Below are 14,398 nucleotides of genomic sequence, written 5' to 3' on the forward strand. Positions count from 1 at the left end.
AACTATTGTTTGTTCTCTTCCGTTAGCTGCTATGAAAGGAACAATTTAAAGAGCAAATACTGCATTGTTAAATTCCAAAAGTTTATCTCGTACTTAAAGTAATCTGTGCGTTCATTTAGAAACAAACTACAGATTTTCCCAGAATGAATAACTACAATTTAGAAATAGAGACAATCTTATAAAAAGACTAGATTAAAAACAAGATACTTTATTCATGATTGCTGTTTATTTTTCTAATAGATGTTCTTTTTCTTCTGTAGCTCAAAGAAGAGTTAGTCAAATTGTTTCATCTGTTTGGTTTTTAATGAAATTTTCTGATTGAGTTGATGATTATATTTTCAGCAATCAATGAGTAGTAGATAATGTAGACCTCAACAGCATCTTCTTGGCAAGAACTCCAGGGACTCTTATAATTCTTTATAGAACATCTGTGCTAAGTGGAAACTGCAAGAGAAAAATGAAAGAAACTTAAATATTCGCAAATGGATGAATTTTTATAAATGGCAAATGTTTGGCAGGACTAGTAGAACTTTGCTTATATTTATAAGGAAACATGCTATCAAAAAATGAATGTATGAACATTGTCTTTATTATCCAAGCAATAACTGCTTTTGTCAGTAAGCAGGTATTTAAATGAGACAAGTCAGAAGAAATTGGAAATAAGAGAGATTGAACTGGGGAAACCTACTAACAAGTCCCCTGAGAGGAGATCAAGCAGAGATAAGGAATGTCTCAAAAGAAACAAATTCTTCCAGGTGCATAAATCCAATTATAATCAAACTGAAGTTGTGAGTATATCAAAAAAATGAATGTCAGTCAAAATGGAGTTGCTATAGAAAATAGAATGATGAAGGTAAATATCCAAAGTCAAAACTACATTCGTCAAGTGCATTCAGGTATGCAAGGAAGATTGCCAAGAATATTCCTATCACTGTGTAACTAAATGAATTGGTATTAGCTTTAAACCATTATGCATTTAAGTCATTAACTATCTGTGTCTGTTTTGATTCTATGATCACAGAGAAATCCACTTTATATTTTGCCTTCCTAGAATGAGTTGGTTCTACTCTCTACAATACTGTGGTCCATACAAGAGTTACTTTGCTCATTACAAACAAATCAGTTGACATTCACGGTTTATTCACCAGTTTCAAGGACTCTGGTGGATTCACCAATATAATATCTGTTCTTTACGTAGCCTCTTGAAAGCCAGGCAGCAGCAGCATTTTCCTGGTTTTCATAAACTTTTCTAAAGTGTTACGGGAAAACTGAGCCTTTTAGACATTTAAATTTCTACATCTGTATTCTAGTCTCATCTATAAAATCCCACAATATGTTGTCTAACTAAAATGAAGAGTAATCACAATTAGTCATTCTAGTACTCCAAATTCAATTTAAGTTTTATTTTACAGCTCTTCTGAGAACTATCGTGCACCATTTGTAGAATTATAAAAAAAAATGGTATTACATGAAAACATTAATGAACTTAAATTTTATCAGCTTGTCAATATGTTTATATTGGGGGATAAAAAAGAATGTCGAGAGCAATTCAAAATCAGGTGTCCATTTCTTACACTTGAGCAAGCAGAATGTGTGTGCAGACTATTATGTGTAGGTTGTCAACAAAACACGTCTAGAATTTAAGAATCACCTGAAATTATTATGCCTTAGAAGTTTGGAAAAAGCAAGGAGACTGTCAGCCATGTCTCCCACAAAACAAGCAGCTCATAAAAGACATTCCTAAAGTAGCACATTATTTTACTCAACATAAAATTTTGTACCTAGATTGAAAAAAATTTTTCGGAGAAACTCAAAGTTAGGTTTGTAGTACTTGGTATAATAATATAACAAAATTGAAGAAGAAAAGCCTTCTATTATTTGAATATTTTAATTCTTTGTTCAGTCCATATAAATTGTATATATTACTAAGACTACTGAAATCATGGAATGGTTCTGTTAAATCAGAGACACTTAAAACTACCCAGGCCATGGATAAGACAGGATAGTCTGGATTATGCTACAATAACAAACAAGCTCAAAAATATCAGCACAGGCATGGGGTGCTTGGATGGCTCAGTTAGTTAAGCGTCTGACATCAGCTCAGGTCATGATCTTGCAGTTTGTGAGTTCTAGCCCCACATTGGGCTCTGTGCTGACAGCCAAGAGCCTGGAGCCTGCTTTGGATTCTGTGTCTCCCTCTGCCCCTCCCCTGCTTACACTGTCTCTCTCAAAAATAAATAAACGTTAAAAAAAATTTTAATGTCAGCACAGGTATATTTCTGATGCTATACATCCACTATAAGTTGGTTAGGCTTCTGCTCTACATAATTGCCTTCCTTCATCTATGGCTCAGGCTGATGGAGCAGCCATTGCCAGATGGCAAGGCAGAAGACAAGAGAATATAGTGAAGAATCTATTGATGGGAAAGTGAGATCCTACTACCACGTGCCCAGAAGTAGAAAAAAATCCCCAAACACAGCAGTTGTTCACAGATCTAATGAAAATAAAGGATAAAGAGTAATGATAACATATATAATTACATATCACAATTTTAACAAAAAAAACCTGTTGAACCAAACAGGCTCTAGGAAAGAAGAAAGGCCATTAGTGTGTAAATAGAAATAAAACATGAGCAATGTCTTTCTTGCGCTGAGACAACTCACAGTGTTAAAATTTTGTACTAGGTGAAAGCAAAACATAAACAGGGCCGAAGATAAGGCTATTTATGTTCCCTGCATTGGATTACTCTAGGATTCTTCTAATCACAGTAAGGTAGCACTTCTGAGATATCAAAGGACAGGCCAGCTGTATGGTCTTCCTTATATTCCTTACAACATGAAATATCAACATTATTCTCCTCTCTGCTGAAAGCCCTCACCCAAAGTGATAACAGTGTTTACAACTGCCAGGGCCCCAACTATGTACCTTGTTTGGGGGCTGGAAACACCTGGGGATATTGTCTGAGGGCCCAAGAAAAAACACTGCCAGGCTGACCTTTCCAGCAATGGAGGGCAGTAGGTATTCTGACCCCTATTCTGATTTCCTCCAGAACAGAAATTATAAATGGCATCTGGTAAGTGGCATCTGATCACATTTTATTTGTGCTTTTATTTGTGATATAAAGGGACATGTATTAATTTTTCTGGGAGGAAAAATCAAGCAAACAATCAAGTATAATTTCTAGACAAAAGGACTCTCTCAGTAAAGAACTTGCAGGTATTACATATTCTCCTCCCTCATACAAATACATAGTCTCTCATGAGGAAAAAGCACATAAACTTTAACACACATACCTAGAATTATAGCACTCAGAGTCCATTTATCCCATTTGCTTTCTAAAAAATAAACTAAAAAGGAAATTTATTACATAATGGTATTTTATGGTATTTTACTAATGATCTTTTTTAATGTAGGTCAGGCAAATACAATCAGCTATAAGAAAAAGACCTTAGAAATGTTCAAAATGTTCAAAAGAAGGTAGTGTTGATACTATCTATAAACAACTACAAGGTTCAGAAAATGAGATTTACCACGGAGTTTTCTATAAGGTACACAATAGAAGAATAATGTCCTCCCTACATTTGTAAGTGCACAAATGTATGCATTTCTGGAGTATGTACCTAGGGTAGAACTTGGGAGTTACAGGTCATGCATGCATACATTCTACCCACAGTGCTTCAGTGTAGTGATACACTATCTACTCCTACTAGTAACATGAGTTTCCATGACAACATCTTCATGTACACTTGGTATTTTTATACATACAGTGGCCAAGAAGACCATTGCTATCTGTGACAGAATTCTAAGATGGCCCCATAATCTCAGTCCTGGTGTTACTTCTATAATTTTGTTCACTACATGGTAAGAGGTATTTAGCAAATGTGATTAAGGTTACTAATCAGTTGACCTTAAAATAAGGACATTATCTGGGTGGTCCTAAACTAATCACATAAGCTTTTTAAAAGGAAAGCATTTCTTCTAAGTGGCTACAGAAGAAGAATTCAGAGAGATTCAAAGCATAAGAATGATTCAGCAAGACAGAGATACTCTATTGCTGTAAAGGAGCTAAGACAGCCAGTAAGAAAATGGGGACCTCAGTCCTACAACAATAGTCAACTGAATTCTACCAAAAATATGAGTGACCTGGGAAGCAGATTCTTCCCTAGAACCTCCACATAAGAGGCCAGCCTGGCTGCCACCTTGATCGTGGCCCGTGAGACCTTTAGCAGAGAAACCACCTATGCTTAATAAAATTTTGACCAATCAAACTGTGAGTTCATTAATGGGTGTTATTTTAAGTTTCTAAATTTGTGGTGATTTTTTATGCAGCCACAGAAAACTAATACACTGTCTGTGACTAACCAGGTAGTATAGGACCTGACTTAACCAACCTCTACTCTGGTCTAACTGATTGTTGGCATAGGAATGTAGGTTTGCTGTTTCCCCATGTTCTACTTATGAGATGCTGAAAATTCATATTTTTATATTAAATGTTCTAATATTTTTTGAACCTGGCAAGTAATTCAGTTAAACCAGAAAAAATTTTAAAAAGTCACTATGCAGGCCAGTTTGTAACTCTGGCCTAGCAGTTCCTTTAAATTCCAATGTTCCATGATCTACTAATGAATGTTAATAAAGGCCTTTCACTTTTTGTTTTAAATAATATATATTGGAAATGTTGTAATGCACTAAATGGCTTCTAACTTTTCTCCCAGATGAAAGATTTATAATTATTAATGCACTACCCTTCCTTATCTATGAGATCTCTTCCTGTGCAGAGGATTACAGGAATTAAGGTTTATATTAAAGTTTTGCTTGGGAGCCACCTGAAGAAGTTTCCATGCACCTAAGATGATACGATTTAACTCCTGGCTAAAAACCACCATGAGTTAAAATCCATCAAATACATTTAAATCCTTGAGTTTATAATGATAAAAAAAATAAAACTAAAAAGTAAAATGTAAAAAAAAAAAAAAAAAAAAAAAAACAAATTATAAAGTTTTGCTACATTAAACCATCAGACAAATAATTCAAAACTAAGAAATATTGGGGCACCTGGGTGGCTCAGTCGGTTGAGTGTCTGACTTTGGCTCAGGTCATGATCTCACAGTTCATGAGTTCGAGCCCTGAATCAGGCTCTGTGTTGACACTCAGCCTGGATCCTGCTTTGGGTTCTATATCTCCCTCTCTCTCTGCTCCTCCCCTGCTCACGCTCTGTCTCCCTCTCCTTCAAAAATAAACATTTAAAAAAAATCAAAAACAAGAAATATTTATATTGATGTATAAACTTTTTTCTTGTAATAGAAATATGGCAATAATGTGTATCAGGAAGGAATAGCTGTTTTTTCTTCCCGACTACAGAGGTGGTAGTTATGATTGTGATCTTGGGCAAGTTTCTTAACCTGTGTCAAATTTCTTGATATATAAAATGAACTTACAGTAATAGGAAACTTATAGGATTTTTGTAAGGATCATATGAGTATGTCTGAAGTACTTAGAACGTTGACTAGAACTTAATGTTCAACAAATATTAGTAATTTGCAAAGAGAGGCATGAGAGTTCTAAGTAGAGAGGAGATCTCACCTTGGCCAGAGATATTCAGTAGCTTGATGGTGCTTCCATACTCCTTTGTGTGGCTTTAAATCTAGCTTTAGTCCATCTTTTCAGATCCCTTATCTGCTCTAGTGCAAGCTGTAGAGTCCAAATCATCCAACTGTTCCACATTTCCTAATCTCATGATGTATCTTCCCTCTCATTTAGATCCCACAATATGGAATATCAAGAGTCCTATTTCCCTTTGTCCATCCTAGACAGCAAACCTATAGACAAGTCCTCCACAAAACCGCCCCAGATTTAGCAGAAACTTGACTCCTAATTTCCATGGTAAGTGTCTAAACTTCAGGTTAAAGTACATGGCTAACATCTTGCATTATATTCATTTGCATCTCAATCTGTTTCATTTATAGATGATAAATTCCTCACAGAAAAGTGTATTTTATTTGTGTTCCTACAGAGCTTAGAATGAGGACTTCTAATGTTAGGAACTCAGCAAATGTTAATTGAATTGAAGATGCTCAAAAGCAGCAGACAGGGGCTGCTCACTTGGGTTAGCATGACTCAGTTGTTTAAGCATCTGACTGGAACTTAGGCGATGATCTCACAGTTCATGAGTTCGAGCCTCACATCAAGCTCACTGCTGTAAGCACAGAGCCCACTTGGGATTGTCTGTTCCCCTCTCTCTCTCTCTCTGCCCTTCCCCCATTTGTGTGTGTGCATGCGCAGGCATTTGTTGGGATGAGCACTGGGTGTTGTATGTAAGCAATGAATCATGGGAATCTATTCCCAAAGCCAAGAGCACACTATATACACTGTATGTTAGCTAGTTTGACAATATTTAAAAAAAAAAACACGTAACAACACTCTCTCTCTCTCTCTCTCTCTCTCACACACACACACACACACACACACACACAAACATTTCATGAAAAAAAAAGCAGCAGACAGGCCATTCAATAATGAACACAGATAAAGAAGAAAGAGATGATTCAATATTTACATATCATAAATTGAGACGGGTTTGGTCTGCCCATTTTTAGAATTTTGTGTTTGTTTTGTTGTGTATTCACCTTTACAGGCTAAAAAGTAAAATAACTACCGGGATGAGAAGCCTGAATGAAATCATTCCAAACAACATAATTATTTTTATATCCTCTTGAATTCAGCAATTTCCTATCATTAAATAAGTTAGACTTCCAACACAGCACAATAGCCTTGTAGCACTAACTACTTAACTTGGGATTCTAATGTGCTATCTTATTTGGCCAACAGCTGTTGCTACTAAATATCTGCCTCTCTGAAAGTAATCACATGGCAGAATAGTCTGCCAGTTTAGACATGGATGGTTCTCCTGCTGATTTTCTTTGCCCTCTATCCACCATATATAAAAATACCAGATTTTCACTTTGTGGGACTTACTTACATCTAGGTTACAGATTTATAAGCAGTGCTGGTCAAGGGGACCTTGTTGTAAGTCTACTGAGGGTATCTGGGAAAGGTTTTCATCCACAATAAAAAAAAAAAAGACCTCTTTTTGCCTTTGAATATGTTATATGAGGATACGCCTCCTGCCCAGTGGTTATTTTTTAGCCACAAGAGGACATACCTGAAAACTAAAGCCAAGTCACCAAAAATAGAAGTCAGAAGGACAGGAAAACACCCTTGTCCTGAATAACACTGCTTTTCCAGAAATCAAATCCTAAGACCTGTCATTTATGGAATTCTTTTTCTATTAGATCATAGATCCTTACTGTTTTCCATTTTGTTTAGTTTGCTTATCCAGATCTTACAATAAGAATACTAAGTCTGGGTGCCTAGGTGGCTCAGTGAGTTGAGCGTCCAACTCAGTTTTGGCTCAAGTCATAATCTCCTGGTTCACAGGACTGAGCCCCGCATTGGGCTCTATGCTGACAGCACAGAGCCTGCTTGGGATTCTCTCTCTTCCTCTCCCTTTCTGCCCTTCCCCTGCTCACACGTGTGTATGTGTGTGTGTGTGTGTGTGTGTGTGTGTGTGTGCGTGCACATGCGCATGCATGGATGCTTTCTCTCTCTCTCTCTCTCTCTCTCTCAAAATAAATAAGTAAACATTAAAAAAAAAATACCAAGTATAAAGTGTTTCCCGAATGATGTAGTATTCATCACAATCACAGCAGACTAAAACTTGTGTTTCTCAACTGGAATTTTTTTCATTATAAAGTCCCAGTTAATAGTAATATTCAGTCATAATAAAATGATGACTTAAGGGACATTTAAACTGAAATTATGTGACTGTCTTTATAAACTGTAATACTTGGAAAGATAAAACTAGCAGCAATTTTGTGCAGTTAAACATTAATATCTTGCTAATCCTGGACCTCCCTGGTGATTTACAGCTCACTGAATAGTGCTAATAAATATTCTAGTGTAATGCATGTCGATAATACTTACTATGTGAGAAGGACTATATCAGCTTACCTCCAAATGAAACAGCAAGACATTTGAGCTAGAAATTTTTCAATTATTTTGTGACAAAGAAATTGAGGAAGTTTCTATTTCAAAACTCAATTGATGTATATGGCTTAGTTTTGGTTTGTTTTCCCTGAGGACTTATTCTGCCAATATAGGGCACCTTTTTGTGTATACAGCCATTCCTATACAGTCCTGTTCACATCAGGAGAATTAGCCAGACTCCTAACTCTAACATTCCTATCCTCAAAGGCAGATATCACCTACCTGTACCAACTCAAAGCAAGAAATACTTTAAGATATACAATTAGCAGTATCAGAGTTTGCTGTTTGCATATTTATCTATGAACAGACCTTACTTCATCCTTTTAAAATGAGAATTGTATATAATAACTGGTTACAATAGAATGGGGCAAACAGTGGCTAACTACACATTAAAGTATGTAGAATTCACTTTTTCTTCTGAAGAGAGGGACAATTAAAATGTTAATGACAGAAATTTCAACTTAGGCCAAGTTAAGTTTAAAAAAAAAGGAAACCTATTGGCTCAGGTATCTGAAGAGACTAGGCCAAGTTCTTGTTCAGTTTGATCCAAGAATGCACTCAATATCATTTGAACTTGGTTTCTCTGTTTGACTTTCTCTCAGACCTCCCATGGCTTCAAGTTCATATTCCTCCTCATTACTAACAACATCAGAAGATAAGCACCAGGCTCTTCTTTCAATGGGTCCAGAAAAAGTCTCCTTGGATTCCGCTTACTGGATCTTGGTCCATTCCTAGGTCAGTGATCAGAGCAATATAGTTCCAATGAGTCAGGAGCCAAAAGTGGAGATTTCTGCACTGAATTATATGAATTATATGAAGTGATAATAAAAGAGAGACTGTTCATCAGAATCAAATTGTGGATTTATTACCAAGAGGAGAAACAACAGTTGCTGGGTATCTAAGACAACGATGTTTTAGACATCTTTATAAAGACTTTAAAAAGAGTCAAAATAAAACTAAATTGACATATTGACATACACTCTTTAGACACTCAAAGAAATAGTCATTTAACTGTCAAGAGACAAAAATCACTTTAAGTTTGATTGAAATGATTCATTATTCCCAAATCTTTCAGTGTAAAACTAAATATAAAATATATTTTATACATATTACTATATTTACATTCTTTTTACTAAGCAATAAATTATTCAATGTGGTAAAGTCTACCATGAGGTCAGCACTACAAAGGTGTTTTCATAGAATTAGAGGAGAAAAGACATGACTGCAGATACCAGATTACCCTAACTGAGGTGAAAAGACTTGCTTCCATGAAGTGGTGTTGACCAATGGAATGGAAGACACGGTGATGTAAAATGAGGTGTTCTTGCTATGGACTAAGTGTGAGGGATATAGAAAATGTTCAAGATTGAGTCTTACATTGGAATCCTCAAGGAATTTTAGGATTTAATAATATGAGATCAGATGACAGTCTAGGTGGAAGGAACAACAGTCACCCCCCAAACCACCAAAAACAAACAGAAAAACAGAACAGTGAATAAAATAGTTTTTTAGTGAGACAGTAAGGATATCAGTGTTATAAACACAGAAGAATGAGTGATACACAAAGTTCTACATCAGGAAATTGTAGGGTCCAGGTAAAGAATGACTGGCAAAAAAGAAAAAAAAAACCAGAATGACTGGCAGAATATGGTAAAAATGGGTAATGGAATCATGCAGACCAGAACGCAAATCCCAGGGCTGCCATTTAACAAGTGTGTGACCTTGAACCAATTACTGAGCCTCTCTGTGCCTCATTGCTTTACCTGTTAGCGAAGGTGAAGAAAACCCATTTGAAAAGATTGTGAGGACTCAATGAAAGAATGCATTTAAATGTAGCACAGTCCCTGGCATGTGTGATATATGTGACAATTGTCAGTGGTTATTATTATTACTATGTAAGTTAATGTGATGAAAAAGCAAAGATCCTGAGTTGGGCTCTTTTAGGGAACACACACACACACACACACACACACACACACACTTACACACCAGCCTTACTCAATTCCTTCAGATAACGTGGAATTGTTGTTTGTTTGAGGAGTAAACATAGAAAGGAAGACAATGCATAGCAAGGTCTCAAAAGAATCTAGGGACCATCAGAGAACAGAAACCATAGTTTACCTGGTTTCACAGTAACCAGACCACCATAGCGCAGTGTGGTTCAAGTTCCAGGGCTCTGAGACAAGAGTTCAATGTTTCCTTCTCATAACAACCTGATCACAATTCTCTGATGAATCCTTTTATGAAGATTCTCTGCTTTTCTCTACCTCTCAACTTCTCCTACCTCCACTGAACTAACTCCTCTCTCGTGGCCAGTCAGATCTCAGAAGAGAAGGCTGATTCAATAAGCCATTCTTTGGGTAAAGGATTCACCATTTCACCTCTCTAGCTGCTGGATTATAGATTGTCTATCCTTGGACCAGATGTCCATTTAATTAGCAGTTGCCAGTTAACAGAGTGGCATGTAGGGAGAAGGCAGTTGTAGCATGGAGGGATTTTCAGAAGAAAGCCCACATATAGGACTGTGAGGAGAAACTGGGATATAAGACTCAGTAGACTGTGCGAGGCCTGGCCAATACAAGACAGAGCATTTAAAAAAAATTAGCTAAGGGGTACCTGGGTGGCTCAGTCAGTTAAGCGTCCAACTCTTGATTTTGGCTCAGATCATAATCTTGTGCTTTGTGAGATTGAGCCCTCTGTTGGGCTCTGTGCTGACAGAGCAGAGCTTTCTTGGAATTCTCCCTTTCCTTCTCTCTCTACCCCTCCCAGGGTCACTCTTTCAGTGTCTCCCTCTCTCTCTGCCCCTCCCCTGCTTGCATTCTGTCTGTCTGTCTCTCTCTCTCTCTCTCTCTCTCTCTCTCTCAAAAATAAATGGATATTAAAAAAACTTTTTAAAAAAATGATCATTTACAACAATTATTCAGATATCAAATTGCTGAATGTATCAAAAGAACGATGGTTCGGTAAGGCAGGTCAGTAAGGAAGCGATTACATTTATCCCTGTATGATGTGTAAAGACACGATCCACACTGAATAGAAATAGGGAGGCTAGCAGAGTGGTTAAGGGCATAAATTCAGTGCTTTCAGAGTCTGAACAACATTGTTTGATATTCATATCTTGTCATTTATTAACTGTGACTCTAATTGTTGTGCATCTACTCCAAACCTCAGTTTCTTCACCTGTACACCAGGGAAATTCACCACAGCAGCTGTACAGTGTCAGTGTGTAAAGTGAATGAGATCATGCAGGTGAAATGCTGAACAAAGAATGTCATGTAGTAAATGCTCCTCTCATGTTACCTGTTTTCATTAACTCTCTAAGAAGAGAAGGAGTCTGAGGACTTGAAGAGGTTTAGGTTGAATCCATGGAAGAGTCAGAGGCCTCAGGAGGGAAACTGATCTTAATGCAGCAGAGATTGGCTTCTGCTTTGGATGTACTAGCTCTAGCCAAAAAGGCCATGAGGACACTGAACATACATAGAAGGTCATCAACTTAGAAGAAGAGACAGAACAAGATAATGATACTAGGAGAAAAAGATGATGATGTTGGAAGACTACAAGTGAGCTCCCTAGAGAAAAAAACAGAGATCAGAGAGAAGAGGCCTGCTCCTTCTCCCAACTAGAAACTGAAGAGGAGACATGCCAGGAATGAGAACAGAGAAGGCTCCATGGGAGAGGGTCCCAAGATTCATTTATAGGAACATGTAATTTAAATAATTTGAACTATGCTTAAAATTATGTGTTTGTTGTTGGCCTTTTATCTCACTGCAGGAATATAATACTCTGTAATTAACTGGCAAGTTCAATAAAATGATTTTAATTTATATGAAGTGTTCTGTGAACACTTTCCTTCAAAATAAACTACACAGAAGTAATGTTCCTTAAGCACTACATTATACATAAGAATATTTAGGGGATTATAATACAATGATACATATTTAGAATTTGCTTACTTCTCTACATTGTGTCATTTAATGCCCTACCAGAAAATGGAATTCATTCTCACTGAAATCTACCAATAATTCTGTGATATTTGCTAAAGAGCACTGCCTTGCATCTATTTCTTAAGCCATAAACTTGATAAGAATTTCCTTCCTTTTTTCTCAGTGATGCTACCCAACACACACACACACACACACACACACACACACACACACACATACACACTCACAATCAATCACCAAGACTCAGTGCTTCTATGGTTTAATCACCTGTCAGAATATCCACATTTCTGCATTCCCACTGCCAGTACCCTAATGCAAGCCAAGCCACCATCTTCCTTTATGAGGACTACTGGCCATGGTCTATAAGCCAGTATTGCCACTTGCATTCTTGTCCTTTTCCAATCCTTCTCGATGTCATTACCTAGAGGTACCTTGTGAAACACAAATATAATCACAAATATCCACTACTTACTACTCCACAAGTTCCTTCCCTAGGACTTAAATGAACTCAAATATCTTTGACACAACTATATTGTCTTTCACATCTAGCTGCCATATACTTCTAAAGCTTCATCTTCCACCACTCTCTGACTGGCACTCTATGCCCCAGTCATACTTGACTCTTTCTAGTTTGTGTCTCATCTCCCTCGCCTCCTGGCTTTAGATACGCCTAAAACAACTTTAACTATTCCACTTAGATATTCTTCAGGTCTAAACTTGTATTTCTCTTTCTCTAGTCAGCCCTGACCCCTAAATCAGGTCTACAATGCTACCCATTCTATTTTGGCTTTCCATGACATCCATCACACTCAAAACTACTTGTTTATTACCCTTCTTATTAAGCTGCACACTTACTGAAGGCTGGGACCCTATCAATTTTGTTTGTAGCCAAAGCTGCAATAATAGAATCTACTGTTTATAAGGAACACAATAAATATTTACTAGCTAAATTGAATTTTTGGAAGAATCCTATTAAACTAAATGGTAGTAAACATTTATACTATTGCTGAGTAATTTGATTAATAATTTCAGTTATTTGTAGAGTCCATTTACATCATATGATATATATATATATATATATATAACAAAATATAAACTAAAAGGCATATATATACACAGTACAAACAGATAATATTTACATTTTTTAAATGGATATGTATTTTTAAGTTTATGATTTCACATGCACATTGGTTTCATGACCACTTAAATGATTTTATAAATATGCAAAATTGTTTTCTACAAATATATCCTCTATGTTACTAATTTCTTGGACAAAAACAAACTTGGTAGAATTTCTTCTGGATTCTTTCCCCCAAACCTCTATGATTCAAATACTCTCTTTATAATCATAAATTACTATGATGTTTCCACTGTAGATGTAATTTCTTAAGAGAAAGAATAAACTGTGTGACTTGATACTTGGATATTTCCAGTTATGCTAGTAAAACAGAAACAGCAGGGAAATGTCACAAATGAAAATGATGCTTTATTGTCAAATGTGACCTGTCTTGTATGACAAGTATAAACGTTTGAAGCTGAGAGATACAGGGATTTCCTAGGAAATACATACCCCAGATATTAAAAGTTTATTGCAATTGAATCCTAAAATAACGGAGCCTGAATTATGAAACAGAAGCTGTCTCAGACACCCAGAATTAGACTAGAAGCCAATTAAGTGTTTAATGCTATTGGGTATCATGAACTAATTCTTCCAAACTCTAGGGACAAGTTTCATTCTAACCCTGACCTAAAAATAAAAAGCCAGAGACAGTCTCAGAATATTTTATTTTGTCTCAGCTTATTAATTGACTTGATTCCTGCCCTTGTGTGAGGGCAGTAGGGTACAGGCTATCACAGGGTAAAAGGGCACTTTAAAATTAATGAGTTTCATATGGCAGTTAATGGGAGGTGTTTCTTTCTTCAGAGCATTCACTTCAAGGAGTAAAGCTCAGTACATTTTCACAGTTGGTGTTTAAAAAAAATAGAAATACCATTTCACTCCAGTTAATGACCACTGGTGCCGTGGGCCAGGAGCAAGAGTCCAGAAAGGCTCAAACTTCCTGGAAACCCAGGTTTTCCAGTTATGCAAACCTTTCAGGCTTAGACTAGAGTGAAATTTTGAGATTGAATTCAAGATGAAAGCTAAACATTCAGGATAGTGCAGAAGAAAGTCAACATCGGAGAATAGAGGACCTACTTAATCTTTACCCCATAGTTTTGGACTCATCTTAGGGAAGGGATCAAAGTCCGACCTTTGCTCATTGGAAATAAGACAGACAAATGAAAAAGTGATCATTCCGAACACTCTTCTCTAATGTATGGAGATGTCAACTTTTCCTGTTACCAACTTATGGCCCCAGCTTCCAGGGCCTCTCACATCTCCTCATTGTGACTCAAGATGAATTGTT

The 14,398-nt window shown here is 36.6% G+C and overlaps 2 long non-coding RNA genes across 2 annotated transcripts in view; one reads left to right on the forward strand and one right to left on the reverse strand.

The window, feature by feature from the left end:
* Positions 1-223: 223 nt before the first annotated feature.
* LOC132683189 (uncharacterized) overlaps positions 224-14,398 on the reverse strand; it is a 37,980-nt gene continuing 23,805 nt past the window's right edge. The window contains exon 3 of the long non-coding RNA XR_009612091.3: positions 224-444. This is a non-coding gene — a long non-coding RNA (uncharacterized LOC132683189). The remainder of the gene's footprint in view (positions 445-14,398) is intronic.
* Positions 3,738-8,887, forward strand: LOC132683187 (uncharacterized). Its single transcript, XR_009612089.1, has 3 exons — positions 3,738-3,861; positions 5,761-5,883; positions 8,649-8,887. It is a non-coding gene; the product is annotated as an uncharacterized LOC132683187 (long non-coding RNA).

The sequence above is a fragment of the Panthera onca genome, chromosome C2 (genome assembly GCF_046562875.1).
Source record: "Panthera onca isolate mPanOnc1 chromosome C2, mPanOnc1 haplotype 2, whole genome shotgun sequence".
NCBI lineage: Eukaryota > Metazoa > Chordata > Mammalia > Carnivora > Felidae > Panthera > Panthera onca.